The following is a 15,441-nucleotide window of genomic DNA, read 5'->3' on the forward strand; positions in this document are numbered from 1 at the left end:
TTTTGAATTTCTGCATTTAAAGGAATCGTTAAACTTGTCCTGTTATTTTCTCTTTGTTCAAAAACAGGCTGAACAGGACCAATAGTTACTGGAACAGTTACAACTTCCATGCCTTTAGTTATTTGTCGAATTAATTCGTTTGATCGTAAATATTCTGAAGTATTTACAATTTCTTCATCTCTAATTTTTCTCATTAAAATTTTAGGGGCTTCCCTTTCTTTTGGAATTAACGAAAAATGTTTACCCCCAATGTAAACATCAGCATCTGTCCCAGTTTTTGATTTTTCTGGAGTCTCAAAAGATTCTGAATTATTAGGGTACACTTTTGGAGATTCATTAATAGGAGGAGCACTTGGTGTGGTTTCAGTAGAAACCATTGGAGTAGACCATGATCGAGGAGATCTCAAAGGTTCATTTCTTTTATTAGAAGTAAAAATTTCTTCTAAAACTGCATCTTCAGATTCACTTTCTATAACTACATTATTTTTCTTTTCAGATCTCTTTTCACCAGGAGATCCTAAAACCATTTCTCTAATTAAATAGAGACCATCACACATGTCTCCCTGTCTCCACATTCGCATTCTATCTTCATGTGTCTCTCCTCTATAGCTTGGTATTTTCGGAGGTCTTTTAATACCACTCGCTTCTCTTTGAAGTTGAAACATTTCATCCTCCCATTCAACTAAAGCTTCAAATTGAGTAGGTCTCGGTTTCGGTATAAGAGCATTCATTTTTTCTCTCAAATTTCTTAAAATGTTTATATTAAATGAACCATCTTCTGGCCAAGTCAAAACACCGTCATCTTTTGTGTAATGCTTCCAGACATCAAACCACTAGACAGAATGATATCCATATTCACCTTCCATATACGCTGCAGGTGTTTTGTATTTATGAAGCAATTTACCACCTCGCGTTTTTATTTTCTTGTCAGGTAAAATAAAATGTTTAAACCTTTGAAGCATTGAAGGCTTTTTCTCAACATGTTTAAAATAATAAATCATTTTTCAAATCAAATCCAATCGAAGGAAATGATCATAAAATATTTCCGGGATGTTCCGTAACACTAGCCAATCCGTGCGCGAAACACACCAACAAGCCAATCAGAGTTGAGCTACGTCACTACCTTGCTCAACGAATAGAAATTGTTCGTTTTCAAAGAACCAATCAGCTTACAGCACATCAGAGTAACAAGAGCCAATCAGAACACAGTTTGTGACGTATGCTATCCAATCACTGCGCGAACCGTGTGACGTACACAACTGCTGCGGTTTCTCGTGTCTCACTCTCAGCGCTCACCCCTCCTTTACAAAAACTTTTCACAGCGCCATTTTAAGAACGCTTTTTAATGAAAAATTAATTTAACAACCACAAGAAAGACTCATCTGTCTGTTTCTCTAATAAGTGATAGAATTTCAGTCATACAAGAATTCTATACGTGGAATAGACGACGCTATTCTCACAGAATATACATTTGCCGATAAAGTAATCTTTTTACTCTACCCTTCAAATAAGTAATAATGAACTCGTTTCCCTCAGAATGCACATCCAAGTGACAATTCAAAGTTCAACTTGAACACTCTTACAAAACAATTACGCACTTTCAAACGGAAAATGTCCCTAATCAAACACACATGAAATCCGTACAGGACTCCCACCTGTTTATAGATATCATGCACCGTTAGTAAAATAAACGACATTATCCGTACAGGACTCTCACCTGTTTATAGATATTAAGCATGTTATCCGTACAGGACTCTCACCTGTTTATAGATAATCATACACCGGCGTTAACTTACCCTTCACTCAAGCTCGAATATATACTATTACTCTTATCACAGTGAGTTTTAGAGCGGGCTCATTGTCCCTATACTCATGCTGTTCAAATTTCTTAGATAATCCTCACTATACAACACTTACTCCTAGCCCTAACTTGTGTTGCACGGCGACAACACTTGTGATATATGGCGATACCACTACTCTGAAACAGATCAAATGTGCTGTGTGACTACCTTCTCATCACACTAATTTGTACCGGTACAACAAGGAATTTTCACGCTGCTGGAAAAAACCTTACATATAGCACGAAAACGGACTCAACATATGTTAGACATCGATCCTATGTAACTACCATATATGTTGGTTACCATAGCAACCATCAATTTCTGCTACCAAGGTAATTGATCCAGCGGCCTATAGAAAATATGTCATAAATTACGCTACCCAATTCTACAACTTATACTAATAATCACTAATTAAACACAAAGGCCCATTAATCAAACATGACATATTATGACCAACTGAACCAAATGGCCTAATTAACCTATTCACAAATTATATACATTTATATACAACCGCGGTAAATGAATATCATCATTTCAATAAACCTAACTATTTATTAAGCCACTTATGGTGGTAGAATCTAGCTAATGGTAACCTGAACCCATGAAAAGTCAAGACCAGCTTGTTTTCAAAAGTAAGATTTTATTAGCTATTTATTATAATTTCGTAAATGTAATTTTTATTAAAGCATTTTTATTAGAATAATTGCAATGTAAAAACATTATAAGTTTCAAAAATATATTATTGCAAAGGTATTTATTAATTTGGCATTTTCCAAAAGCTAAGTCCCTGACTATGCTAAATAATTGAAAATAAAGTAAAGTTTTTTTGAGGGCTCTTACGTGCTCCAAGTAAAGTTCGTCAGCACGACATCCTCATCTAAAGGTCAGCAAAAGCAGCAGCAAGCAAGCATAACCCTTCCACGGGGAATGGGTTTTTATACCTTACTAAGCTAACTAATCTAAGTAAAAGTAATTCTTTTCTGCAAAAGTCGAAGTCCCATTGGTTCAAAAGTGACAAGTGACATGTCACCTCATTTTCAAAACATCAGTTCCGTGACTTTCTTAGAGTCCATTGTCTCTAGCATTCGAGCTCTGAGGCTTCCTCAGATTGCAACATTTTCTTGCATAAAATTTTACATCACATCATTTCACTTCCTCGGATGCAAAGTTATCAAATGTTCCTCCTGCCGGTTCCTGGCCTTGGCCTTGTCCGAGTAGGAGACTGCTAGAAACACACCACGTTTTCCGAATGTTGCCACCGAAAGGAAATCTTTCTTTGAAAGGACTCTTTCTTGCTCCGTGCAGAAATTATTTGCAAACTTGAGTAAACTAGGCCCAAAGCAGTCAATTTAACGTCCACTAATATATAAACAAACACAAAAGAATAATTAATGTAAGAAATATTATTTGTTCTGTTGCCACCCAGCAATTACTAATGATTAATCCATTAGTTTAAATTACCTAGCCAAAGCAAACAAATAAAGCAGCATTATATCTACCAGTCTTCTCAAAATCCACCGAAATTCTTTATGCACCTAAAGAAAATAGAGTGACGCCACATAGACAAGGGAAGCAAAACAAGCACATGCAAATGTTTAAAAACAGCTGCAATTAGTTATAACATGACAAAATGACAAAATTAATTTATTAATTTGCACGAACAAAAGATGCAACAAAAATGCACGTATATGAGCACACATGTTAGTTTCCCGCGTGTAATGTAATTTTTATCTAGGTTGAATTAATATAAACACAACACCAAACGTTAATAAAGTTATTTTCCATTATGGAAGTATGACTTCACGAGTTGAAATAAAATTATTTCCAAATCTCGCTCCATCATTACCACCCCTTTCAAGATGTCCAATACAATCCAGTACATAAAATTTCAATAGACTAGGGTCTTGCCTGTGTTCTATTGCAAAGTGTTGTGCAATTGGATATTGCTGATTTGCATTTTGATAGCTCTCAGATGCTCTAACACTCTCAATTTTGCTTTCTTAATGGTGCTCCCGATGTAAAATTTGTTGCAGGGGAATTGCAATGCATATATTGCATACTCTGTATCACCTCCCACATGCTTCATTATTTTATGGGGAGCTTGATCTTCTGAAATTTTGAGATTTCGACAATTGAACAAGTTACTTACCTTCGGTAACGCTTTTTCTGGTAGATACAGTATCTGCCTGTGGATTCCTCACCTTGTGAATATCCCCTTGCGTCAGCAACATTCGGAAATTCTTTTCGTAGCCTCGCGCCAACGTGGACTTGGACGTCATAGAGACACGGCATCGCTCGCGACTCCGCTGACGTCACCGACGCCTATAATAGGCCCACGCCGGCGTGATGACATCAGTTCCCCCCTTTTTTCCGTGCCTTCGAGGCACACGGACGGACCAATGACAGTAGTAATGTACATAGCATACACAGTACACGATAGTCGAAATAACACACACAGTGTGAAGCAAATGTAAGCAAACATATACTTGACCATAAAATAAATACAATACAGATATACTGGTATAGAATAGTGGACAACGGGGAGGCGGGTGGGTCAGTGATGAATCCACAGGCAGATATTGTATCTACCAGAAAAAGCGTTACCGAAGGTAAGTAACTTGTTCTTCTGATAGATACATCTGCCGTGTGGATTCCTCACCTTGTGAATAGAGTCCCACAGCAGTCCCCACTCCCGGAGGAGGGTGTCCACTCTTCTAAACCAGGAAATCCTGAAGGACAGAACGCGCAAAGTGGCCGTCCCTCCTCACTTCGGAATCTAAGCAGTAATGCTTTGCGAAAGTTTGGAGGGAAGACCAAGTTGCCGCCCTACAAATGTCCTCAACTGGAACACCTCTAGCCATTGCTGAGGTTGAAGATTTAGCTCTTGTAGAATGAGCCCTTATACCCTCTGGTGGTTCCTTACCGGCCAAAGAGTAGCAGATCTTTATACAGAGGACGATCCATCTTGACAAAGTTCTCTTATGGACCGCTCTTCCTCTTTTGCAGCCAGCAAACCCAACGAAGAGCTGGTCATCCAAACGACAGTCTTTAGATCTGTCCAGGTAAAAAGACACCGCCCTTTTGGGGTCCAGATGGTGTAACCTCTCCTCCTCCTTGGAAGGGTGCGGGGGAGGATAAAAGGTAGGGAGGGTAATGGATTGACCAAGGTGGAAAGGAGTCACCACCTTTGGGAGAAAAGCAGCCCTGGTCCTAAGAACCATTCGATCAGCATGAATGGTCAAGAATGGGGGCTTGGAACTAAGAGCTTGAAGCTCACTTACCCTCCTTGCCGAGGTTATTGCAACGAGGAAGACTGTCTTAAGAGTCAAAAGCCTCATAGGACTTTTTTAAAGGGGCTCAAAGGGAGCACCCATTAAAAAGGTCAAGACAAGATTTAAGTCCCACTGAGGCACAATAAAGGAGTAGGAGGGAACTTATTTGTGAGGCCCTTCAAAAACCTTAAAACTACAGGAGATTTAAAAAGAGATGGCTGGTCAGGCAAGCAGAGAAATGCCGACAGCGCAGAAAGATAGCCCTTAATTGTGGCAACAGTAAGCCCTTGCTGCGCCAGAGAGAGGGCAAATTGGAGAACATCAGACAAATGGGCTCTCAAAGGGTCAATAGATTTCTCCCCACACCATGTGACAAATTTTAACCATCTATATGAATAGATGTACTTAGTGGAGTCATGCCTGGCTGACAAGATGACATCCACCACGTCAGGCGGGGGAGAAAAGGAATTCAGGTTGCCCCGTTCAATCTCCAGGCATGAAGGTGCAATGTCTGGAGGTGGGGGTGTAGAACCTGCCCCTCCATCTGAGAGAGGAGGTCTGCCCTGTGAGGGAGACGGAGCGGTGGGTGAGAGGAGAGGTGGAGAAGATCTGTATACCACACCCTTCTTGGCTAGTCCGGGGCGACCAATATGACTTGGGCCCGGTCTTGGCGAATCTTCCTCAAAACCCGAGGAATCAAAGGTATGGGAGGAAACACGTAAAGGAGCTGACTTCCCCAATTCAACTGAATTGCGTCCCCCAAGGCTCCTTGCATCGGATACTGGAGACTGCAGAATGACAGACAGTGAGCATTCTCGCGAGTGGCGAACAGGTCCACCTGAGGAGTCCCCCACGTCCGAAAGACGTGACGAACCACCTCCGGGTGAAGCCTCCACTCGTGGTCGGCCGAGAACTGCCGACTGAGACTGTCTGCACGCACGTTCAGAACTCCGGCCAGATGATTCGCAATCAGACAAATCAGATGGTCCTGATCCCAGGACCAGAGACGCATTGCCTCTCTGCAGAGACACTGCGACCCCACTCCTCCCTGCTTGTTGATGTACCACATCGCGGTCGTATTGTCCGTCAGCACCTGGACCGACCGACCGCGAAGGAAAGGGAGGAAGGCGTTGAGCGCCAAACGAATCACCCGCAATTCCAGAAGGTTGATATGAAGCAACCTTTCCTCTGGAGACCAAAGACCCTTGATCTTCAGATCCCCCAGATGAGCACCCCACCCTAGAGTGGATGCATCCGTTATTACTGTGGCCACCGGAGGAGGCAGATGAAAAGGCTTCCCCTGAGACAGGTTGCCTTCCACACCCCACCAAGACAGATCTGCCGCAGCTTCTCTGGAGATCCTCACTGACTCCCTGAGATCTCCGTTGTGTTGATACCACTGCTTGCGGAGGCACCACTGGAGTGCCCTCATGTGCCAGCGTGCATGGTTGACCAACAGAATGCAGGAAGCCATCAAACCGAGCAGACGAAGGACCTTCAGGACTGGAACGACCGCTCTGTTGTGAAATAAAGGAATCATTTCCTGTATGTCGCGAATCCTTTGAGGAGGAGGGAACGCGCGACATACAGTTGTGTCCAGTACATCACCTATTAACAGGTTGCGCTGGGAGGGCACCAGGTGAGACTTGGGTACATTTATCGAAAAACCCAACCTGTACAACAACTAAGTTGTCTCCTGCAGATGATGGAGCACTCTCTCTGACGACTCTGCTTTGATCAGCCAGTCGTCCAAATAGGGGAATACTGGAATCCCCGACCTTCTGAGATGCGCTGCCACCACCGCCATCACCTTGGTGAAGACTCGAGGCGCAGTAGTAAGTCCAAAAGGAAGGACCGCAAACTGATAGTGTTGCGATCCCACCGTAAAACGGAGATACTTCCTGTGCGACTTCAGGATTGGGATGTGAAAGTACGCATCCTGCAAGTCAAGCGACACCATCCAGTCTTCTTCTAGCAGCGCTTGAAGAACCTGAGCAAGGGTGAGCATCTTGAAGTTCTCTTGTTTCAGATAAAGATTCAAGATCCTGAGATCCAGGATTGGACAAAGTCTGCCATCCTTCTTGGGAATCAGTAAATACCGGGAGTAGCATCCCTGACCCCTTTCCTGCTCTGGGACCACCTCTATCGCACCCTTTCTTAACAGAGTCAACATTTCCTCCTGAAGAAGCAACAGATGTTCCTCCGTGCAATAACCTTGGCAAGGAGGGTAATTGGGAGGGAATTCCCGAAAGGGAAGGGCATACCCATTTTCTACAAGATTGAGAACCCAAAGATCTGATGTAACCGATTCCCAATCCTGCAGAAAATGGGTAAGCCGACCCCCTCACCGGACCCACATGATCCTGAATGGCGGATCTCGGGCTGCTTTTCTGTGGTTGAAGGGTTGGAGGAAGTGGAGGAGGAAGAGGCTTGATGTCCACGAGGACGCGCTCTTTGCTTTCCCCTGTAAGATCTGTACATGGAATTTTGCTGCTGCTGCTGCTGTTGCTGCTGCTGCTGACCTTGTTGGTAATTCCGAAAGGAAGAGCAACCGAAACCCCTGAATCTCTTGTTGGTCGAAGAGCCTCTGATCTAGAGACCTAAAGACTTAGCAGTCGCCCTACTGTCTTTAAATCTCTCCAGGGCCGTATCAGCTTTCTTCCCAAAGAGACCAGATCCATCAAACGGAAGATCCAGCAAAGTCGCTTGAACATCCGCCAAAAAGTCCGAGGATTTCAACCAAGCTGATCTTCTAGTGGCGACAGCAGTGCCCATGATACGCGCCACAGAGTCCGCAGTGTCCAGACCACTCTGTATCACTTGGCGAGCCGCTGCCTGTGCATTCGAAATTACCTCCTCAAAATCCTTCCTGTTGGCATCAGGAATCTTAGGAGCTAGAATACGCAAAGAATCCATAAGGGCATGCACATACCTTCCCATCAGACAAGTGGCATTAGTCGACTTCAACGCCATGCTTGCAGAGGAGAAGGTCTTTTTAGCAACCTTATCCTGTTTCTTTGCCTCTTTTTCACAGGGTACCTGGGGAAAGGCACTCACATTCTTTTTGGAGCAGGCTGCTTGAATGACCAGGCTCTCTGGTGAAGGATGAGACGTCAAAAAAGCAGGGTCTTCAGGTGCAACCTGCACCTTCTTGCCACACTCTTAGATACTGCAGGAGCTGACAGCGGTTTCTTCCACACCTCCAAAATGGGCTCCGTCAAGGCGTCATTAAACGGAAGCAATGGCTCTACCACAGAACTAGGTGAATGTAAAACCTCAGTGAGAAGATTGGATTTAAATTCCACCGTTGGCAAAGTTAATTGTAGAAGTTCTGCAGCCTTCCTCATCACCATATGATAAGGTTGGACATCTTTAGAAGGTGTATCAGAGCCTGAAGGAAACTCCCACTCCGGAGAGAAATCCAGGCTACCAGCGTCAGCCAGTTCCTCAAAACAGTCCTCATCCAATTCACCTTCCTCCATATCAGGATGTGACTCCATATACCTTCGCTCTTCCAAAAGGCGTTGAGCCTCCCTTCTGGATCTCTCCTTCACACGCCTCGCAGCCGGATCCACCAACGGCTCAGACGGAGTCGGGATCGACGTCGGTATCGAATCCGAAGGCCCAGCGGGATGCTCTCGAGGCCGTTCTGGAGCGGTCGACGCCGGAACCAGCGTCGATGGCTTCGGCGGAGCCGGAAACTGCCATGGCGGCGTCAGAGCCGGCATATAGGGCATAAATGGAGCAGGAGGATAGGAGTGAGGGACTCCTAGATTGAAAGCCAGAGAACCCATGGGACCCGAAGGTGTGCCAGAGGGGTACCACGCCCTTGAAAAGACGCCATACATAGCATTCAGAAACGTCGATGGGTCCTGGCTTGGGGTTGGAAAGGGTGCCTGGAAACCCTCAGGCTGGTCTTGTGGAGGGTTCGGATTCGGCTCTTCGGTAGGCGCGGAATCCATATCCACCTGAACCTCTTCCTCTTCTCGGGCCTGGGACGGCGCCGGAGACGGATTCGAAGTCGGAGTCGGCGACTGCGCACGCGACTCCGAATGCGAGGCCTCACCTTCTGGTTCAGAGACATCCAGTGTAACCACCTTAGAACGTACCTTCTTTGGTGACCTCGACCTCTACCCGGACTCCTTAACGGAACGACGTGGGGACTCATGTCTCCTCTTCTTATGCTTCTTCTTCGACTTCGAAGCATGGTCTGAAGCGGACCTTGAAGACGACTCTTCTCGAGATCCAGTTCTTGACTTTGACCTCGACCTCGCCCTTCGAGAACGAGACCTCGACGATTTTCCTTTTCCAGCCTTCAGCTTCGCTACCAGGAGCTTGCTCTCTTCCCCTCAGGGCCTTCGGGTTCATCTTTCGACAAGAGGAACATCCATCCACATCGTGGTCAGAGCTCAAACACCAGATGCAGTCCTCGTGCGGGTCAGTATTAGACATCATTTTTCCGCACTCCCTGCAGGGCTTCAAGCCGGTCTTCTTTGTCGACATCGTCGAAGAGACAAGATACAAAGAAGCAGAAAGTGGTAACAAAAAAGCAACAAAGTACCAGTTGGCTACTGAGATTCCCGAAACCGTTAGCGTTGACGACGCGGAAAAAAGGGAACTGATGTGATCACGCCGGCGTGGGCCTATTATAGGCGTCGGTGGCGTCAACGGAGTCGCGAGCGATGCCGTGTCTCTATGACGTTCAAGTCCACGTCGGCGCGAGGCTACGAAAAGAATTTCCGAATGTTGCTGACGCAAGGGGATATTCACAAGGTGAGGAATCCACACGGCAGATGTATCTATCAGAATGTGCTATTCTTACACGCTGTGCACATTTTGCAAACAAAGAAACCCTGTATCGGATTTGTTTTCCCTGGTTCTTTGATCAGAGCATTACTGAGTGTGTCTTTAAAGGATTTGGCTTTTCTGAAGGTTAGGGAGGGATTTTCACTAATCACTTCCTTTAAATCAGTGCCCAATTTGAGGATATTCTAAAATTTATGAAGGCTTCTCCTCACTTCCCACGATTGACAATCGTAGTTGGTGATAAATCTTATCTGTTCTCCATTGTCCCTCTGTTTAGGGATGAGAAGGTCACTCCTGACCATCTGATCAACCTTGGCCTCTGCTTGTTTAATCACAATCTTACTGCACCCTTTCTCAACAAACCTTCTCTTCATGTTATTTTTCTCCTTTTCGTACCCTGCCTGTGAACTACAATTACGTTTCGCTCTGATTAATTCACCAAGCGGGATGCTACGGATGGCAACTCTCTGCATGGAGCAGACTATTGCCTGCAGTTTCTGTTAAAAAAATGACACTCGTCAGTACATTATCCATCACTTCCAGTCTGACATCCAAAAAATCCAGTCTTTTTCTGTCCATATGACTGGTGAATTGTAAATTGTATGAGTTATCGTTTAGGATGACTCCAAATTCTTCTGCTTCCTCCTCTGAGCCATTCCAAATGCAGAAAATGTTGTCAATGTATCAGATCCAGATAACAGCGTGGTCACTAAAGTGGGAGATGTTGTTCACCACTTGCTCCTCCCACCAGCCCAGGTATAAACCTGCGAAACTAGGGGCGAAGCAAGTTCCCAACACCGTCCCCTGGATCTGCTTGTATAATTGTTTGTGGAAGATAAAAAAATTGTTTTTTAGGCAAATCGAGATCATATCCAAAATCATATTGGTATGCATTAGATATGACAGGGACCTCCCTCTGAGAAAATGTTTACAGGCATCAATGCCGGAGCTCTGTGGAATACAAGTATATAAACTTGTTACATGAAAGCTGAGTAGTAAATAATTAGGATCCCATGTTATCTCATTAATAATTCTCAGAAAGTCTGATGTGTCCCTGACAAAAGAAGGTAATGCCTTAACAAAAGGCTGCAAGAAAAAATCAATATACCTAGAGGTATTTTCCAGGAGGCTCCCCGTCGAGGAGACTATGGGTCTATCTGGAGGGGCTTCAAGGTTCTTATGCAGTTTTGGTAGTAAGTATAATGCAGGGATTTGCGGGTGTTTGCAAAGAAGATACCTGTATTCTTCCTCTTCTATGATGCCCTGATCTCTCCAATCACTTAGTCTTACAAAGTAATCATATTTAGCTTCATCATACTCTTGTCTAGTGGCAATACTGTACTTGTCCCGATCACCCAGTTGCCTCAACCCTTCCTTGAGGTACATATTCAGCGGCCAGACAACAATATTATCCCCTTTATCGGAGATTTTTATGACCACATCAGTCAATCCTTCCAATTCTTTCAAAGCTTGAAACTGTTTTTTGTCAAAATTTAAATTCAGCTTAGGTTTACGTTTCTCATTCATTTTAAGTTCACCAATCATTCCCATTTCGAAACAGTCAATGTTGCTATTCGCTATTTGTGGGACAAAGACCGACTTGGGCCTCAAACCACTTGCGCTGCTCAAACCAATATTAATGTCTGTGTTAACAAGATTTTAAAAGGGATCATCTATAAAGCCCTCATAGTCTGCCAGTTCATGTACAGCATGTAAAGTCTCAATGTCATTTACTGTGAATGGGCTTGCTTTCTCTTTGTCAGAATCCCTTTTCAATCGCAGCTTAGTAACAAACCATTTCTTTAACTTCAACTTTCTCGTGAAGCGAAATAAGTCAATGCGCGCACTGGTAAAATTAAATGTAGCTGTGGGACAAAAGGATAAGCCCCGTGAAAAAACCTCTAGCTGCTCTGTCGATAAACTATATTTAGAAAGATTTACCACAGTCATGTCGATCTTCATTTCTGTGCCTTTTGGCCCCTTGTTAGAACTCCCACTGGGCTCGTTGTACTGGTTGTTGATTAGCCTCCTCTTGCTTTTATGCCTCCTCTGCCTCCTCTTCCATGTCCTCTTGGGGGTTTCCACTCTGGCGTCCCCTTGCCATCAAGGTGAACTCGTTTAAAATTCGATCTTTTACATTAAGTTTTTCTGTTTGTTCCGACATATCACTCTCTGAGGTATCACTGTCCATAGCTACCAGAGGTGCTATTCCATCTTCACCATTCTCTTGTTGGGCAACCTATTTGTTAATTCGTGCCCCCATTGCTTTTGGTTTCTTTGTTATACCTCATAATGTTTATATATACTTTTACTTTTGATATTCCTGTCGATTATATATTTGATATCCCGATATTCTTGCTATGCTATTTTTTATCACAGTATTTTCTTTAGATTTTTTTTCCAAACACCCACAATGACTTCTTAGAGGACAACAACCCTCCTCATAGTGAATAGGTTACTATTTTCAAGGTCAGGATCTCATTGAAAGTTTCACCTCTTTAGAATCATAACCCCTAACCACTCTCAATGGAGGAAATATAGATAACTAACTATAGAAGATGTATAACAGTCAATCATGTAATATTGTCCAATATTAAACTGATGTTTTCTGTTGACATAACCCACAAAGCTGAGATGATTCGACCTATCTATGTGTGTGCGATTTTCAGATATAATTTCGAAATATTTCCCATATGGATTGTTCAGTTTTTTGGAGAACATTGTAGGTATTTTACCTATTTCTAACGAAGAATATTGCTTATTCTTAGTTTGATAATTGAATGTTGTGGATCAGCAAATTATAAATTGCACATGCATAGCTGGGAACATTTGACTAGAAATAGTAGCTGGAATGTTCATATTTCATCCAAATACGCATGCTCTGGCCATCCTTTTACAATTTCCCACTCCTGCAAAGGGTCACTGATAATGCTCCTCCTATTTCCTACACTTTGAGAGCACTACAATTCACAAAGCGTGTGAAGTTAAACATTTTTTAAGTTTAAGCTACTTGTCTGAACCTTTCAAAGACTCCTGGCTTCAGAAACAATATCCTTGGGTGACTGAAGGGGTGTCTCAGTACCAGGAGAAAGGAAAACTGTTTTGTTTGTTTCAGCTTAACAGAACTCTTTATTAGTGAGCCAAATTCCTTCTAAATGATGGTCCTTGGTTATTATGTTTCAACTTACTGTAGAAGGAAACTCCTTCATCATCCTGAAGGGCGTATAGCCAAAGGAATCAATAAAGCTGTAATATGTGGGTACATAGTTACTAAATATATACTATTGTGAAATGCTTCTGTTACTCAGTTTTCTAATACTGTTTCTTTCTGCTTTATTTTCTAGTGGAAACAGCACTCTGAATATCAAGGTTGATGATTTCACTGATGTTGTTTGTAATGGTGGTTGCCTTGTAGTGACGAAAAAGTATAAAAAACGAAACTAAATTAATAATAAACATAATTCAGTAGTGCAGCACATATAAATTAATGTGCTGCAATTTAATATGTATTGGAGAGGGAGATGGGGTTCATTGTAGGTTAAAGCATGTTTGGGTTTTGCAAGGAATTATTACCTTAAAACCCTACCAGATTTGAATCATCTGCAATCGAGAGATATAATTGCTATCAAATTTGTTCCATTCATCGGTTCCAACATGGGCGAAGCTACACTAGCAACACTGGCATCACCAGCAACTCGGGATTTGGTTCTGACGAAAATCGACCAATTTAAAGCATGGGGGATAATAATAACAATACCAAGTGCCCCTCGTTACCCCTCAATACTGGAAAATAACCAGGCAGATACTCCTAGTTCCTCCTCAATCCCTTATTCTGTATTGAGGTCCGCAAGAGGCACCTCTCAAACGGGAACCACCGACCGAGCAATTAACCATCGAAATCCTGGTGAAGCAGACTGGTTATGGCTGCCGGGGATTCTATCTAGAAACCAGTCCGATTGAATCATCACTAACCATAGTTTGACGATATGCTCCTGGAACATTAACGGATTTGGTCGGGAAAAACAATGTCCGCCATCTTAGGTTTTTTAAAAGAATATGACATCCTCCTTTTGCAGGAGACATGGGCAGGAGAAAGAATCCCAATAGCGGGCTATCTGGAGTTTATGACCCCTGCCACCAGGCAGTCCAAGTTCGGTAGACCAAGCGGCGGTCTCTCGATCTATGCTTCGACAAAAATAGCCCAATGTATCGAACAGATTAAATTTGAAGAGAATTGGCTCTCTGGAATAATCCTAGGAAGTTCACCCACGGACCCCGAGCTGCTCATTCTCAATGTTTATATATTCCCCTGCACCAATAAGAAAAAATTCAAAATGGATACCCTGATCAATTCCATCTGTGATCTAATTGGCAAGTATGGCAGTATACCAGGCATAATATCAGGTGATTTCAACACTAATCTTTATTGCAACCTTGCCGACGACCCAGGATCAGACCCTCCCAGTATTCCCCTACATTTTGCACCCCCGTCAATTCCGGTTGGAAATAAATCATCAAAATTGGGTGAATACGTGGCAATGCAGTTTAACAGCCTAGGATTTACCATACTGAATGGGCGCCTCTCATCTGACATCCCTCACGCATGGACCCGGTCAGACGGCAGATCCCTTTCTTTTTTGGACTTTACCCTAGGGAGCAGAGAAATACTGGCCAGGATTAAGAACTATCAAATTGCTCCACAAGGAGAGAGTGACCATCGGGCACAAATAATAACACTCTCTACCAGTAACTCATATCACCAAGAACTGGCCCACTCCCATTCAGGGAGTCACACAGAGGATTTAAAGCGGATAAAGTGGTCACAATCCTCGGCTCTATCCCTGATGGAAAAAAGCAGAGCCCTACTACAAAATTCTTCAGCGCTAAATACCCACGTCGTCAGCGGCTGGACCTCTCTCACAAACCTCCTTCTCCAGGAACTTCCAATAAAGAGGGGCCAAAGAAACCAAATCTTACAATTCCACATCTCAAAAGCCACAAGGAAATTAAGAACCGAAAGGAATCGAGCACTCCGTCAATCAAGAAAGTCCCCCAGCAGCAAAACCTATTTTAATAACTATAAGCAAGCTCAAGCCGCCTTCAGAATCGCCACACAAAAGGAAAAACGAGTGGCATCGGATCAATTTTGGATGAAGCTTATCCACGAAAGTAAAAATCCTAACTCAAAGCAATTCTGGTCTCTCGTAAATAGGAGTAATCAAAGTGCAAGTGGATACGGCAGCGCAAACATCAGCGAAGCAGTTTGGTGCAAGTTTTTATCTTTGCACTTCAGAGTCACCAACACAAACGAAGCTTGCACCGACTCTGCCGGCCCTGTCAACTCCACGAGATTTCTTCTGGGACTGGAGAGTTTGAGGCGGGCTTCCCCTGTAGCAATTCCATCTGAAGATCTGACACACAAGGGACTATCGAGTGACACTGCACTGGAGCCTACAGTGTCGCTGGTCGCCTTAAAAAATAAGATCTCAAGCTGCATAAGGAAAGCCAGAGCCGATGGAGCC

Source organism: Lissotriton helveticus, chromosome 6 (genome assembly GCF_964261635.1).
Source record: "Lissotriton helveticus chromosome 6, aLisHel1.1, whole genome shotgun sequence".
Lineage (NCBI taxonomy): Eukaryota > Metazoa > Chordata > Amphibia > Caudata > Salamandridae > Lissotriton > Lissotriton helveticus.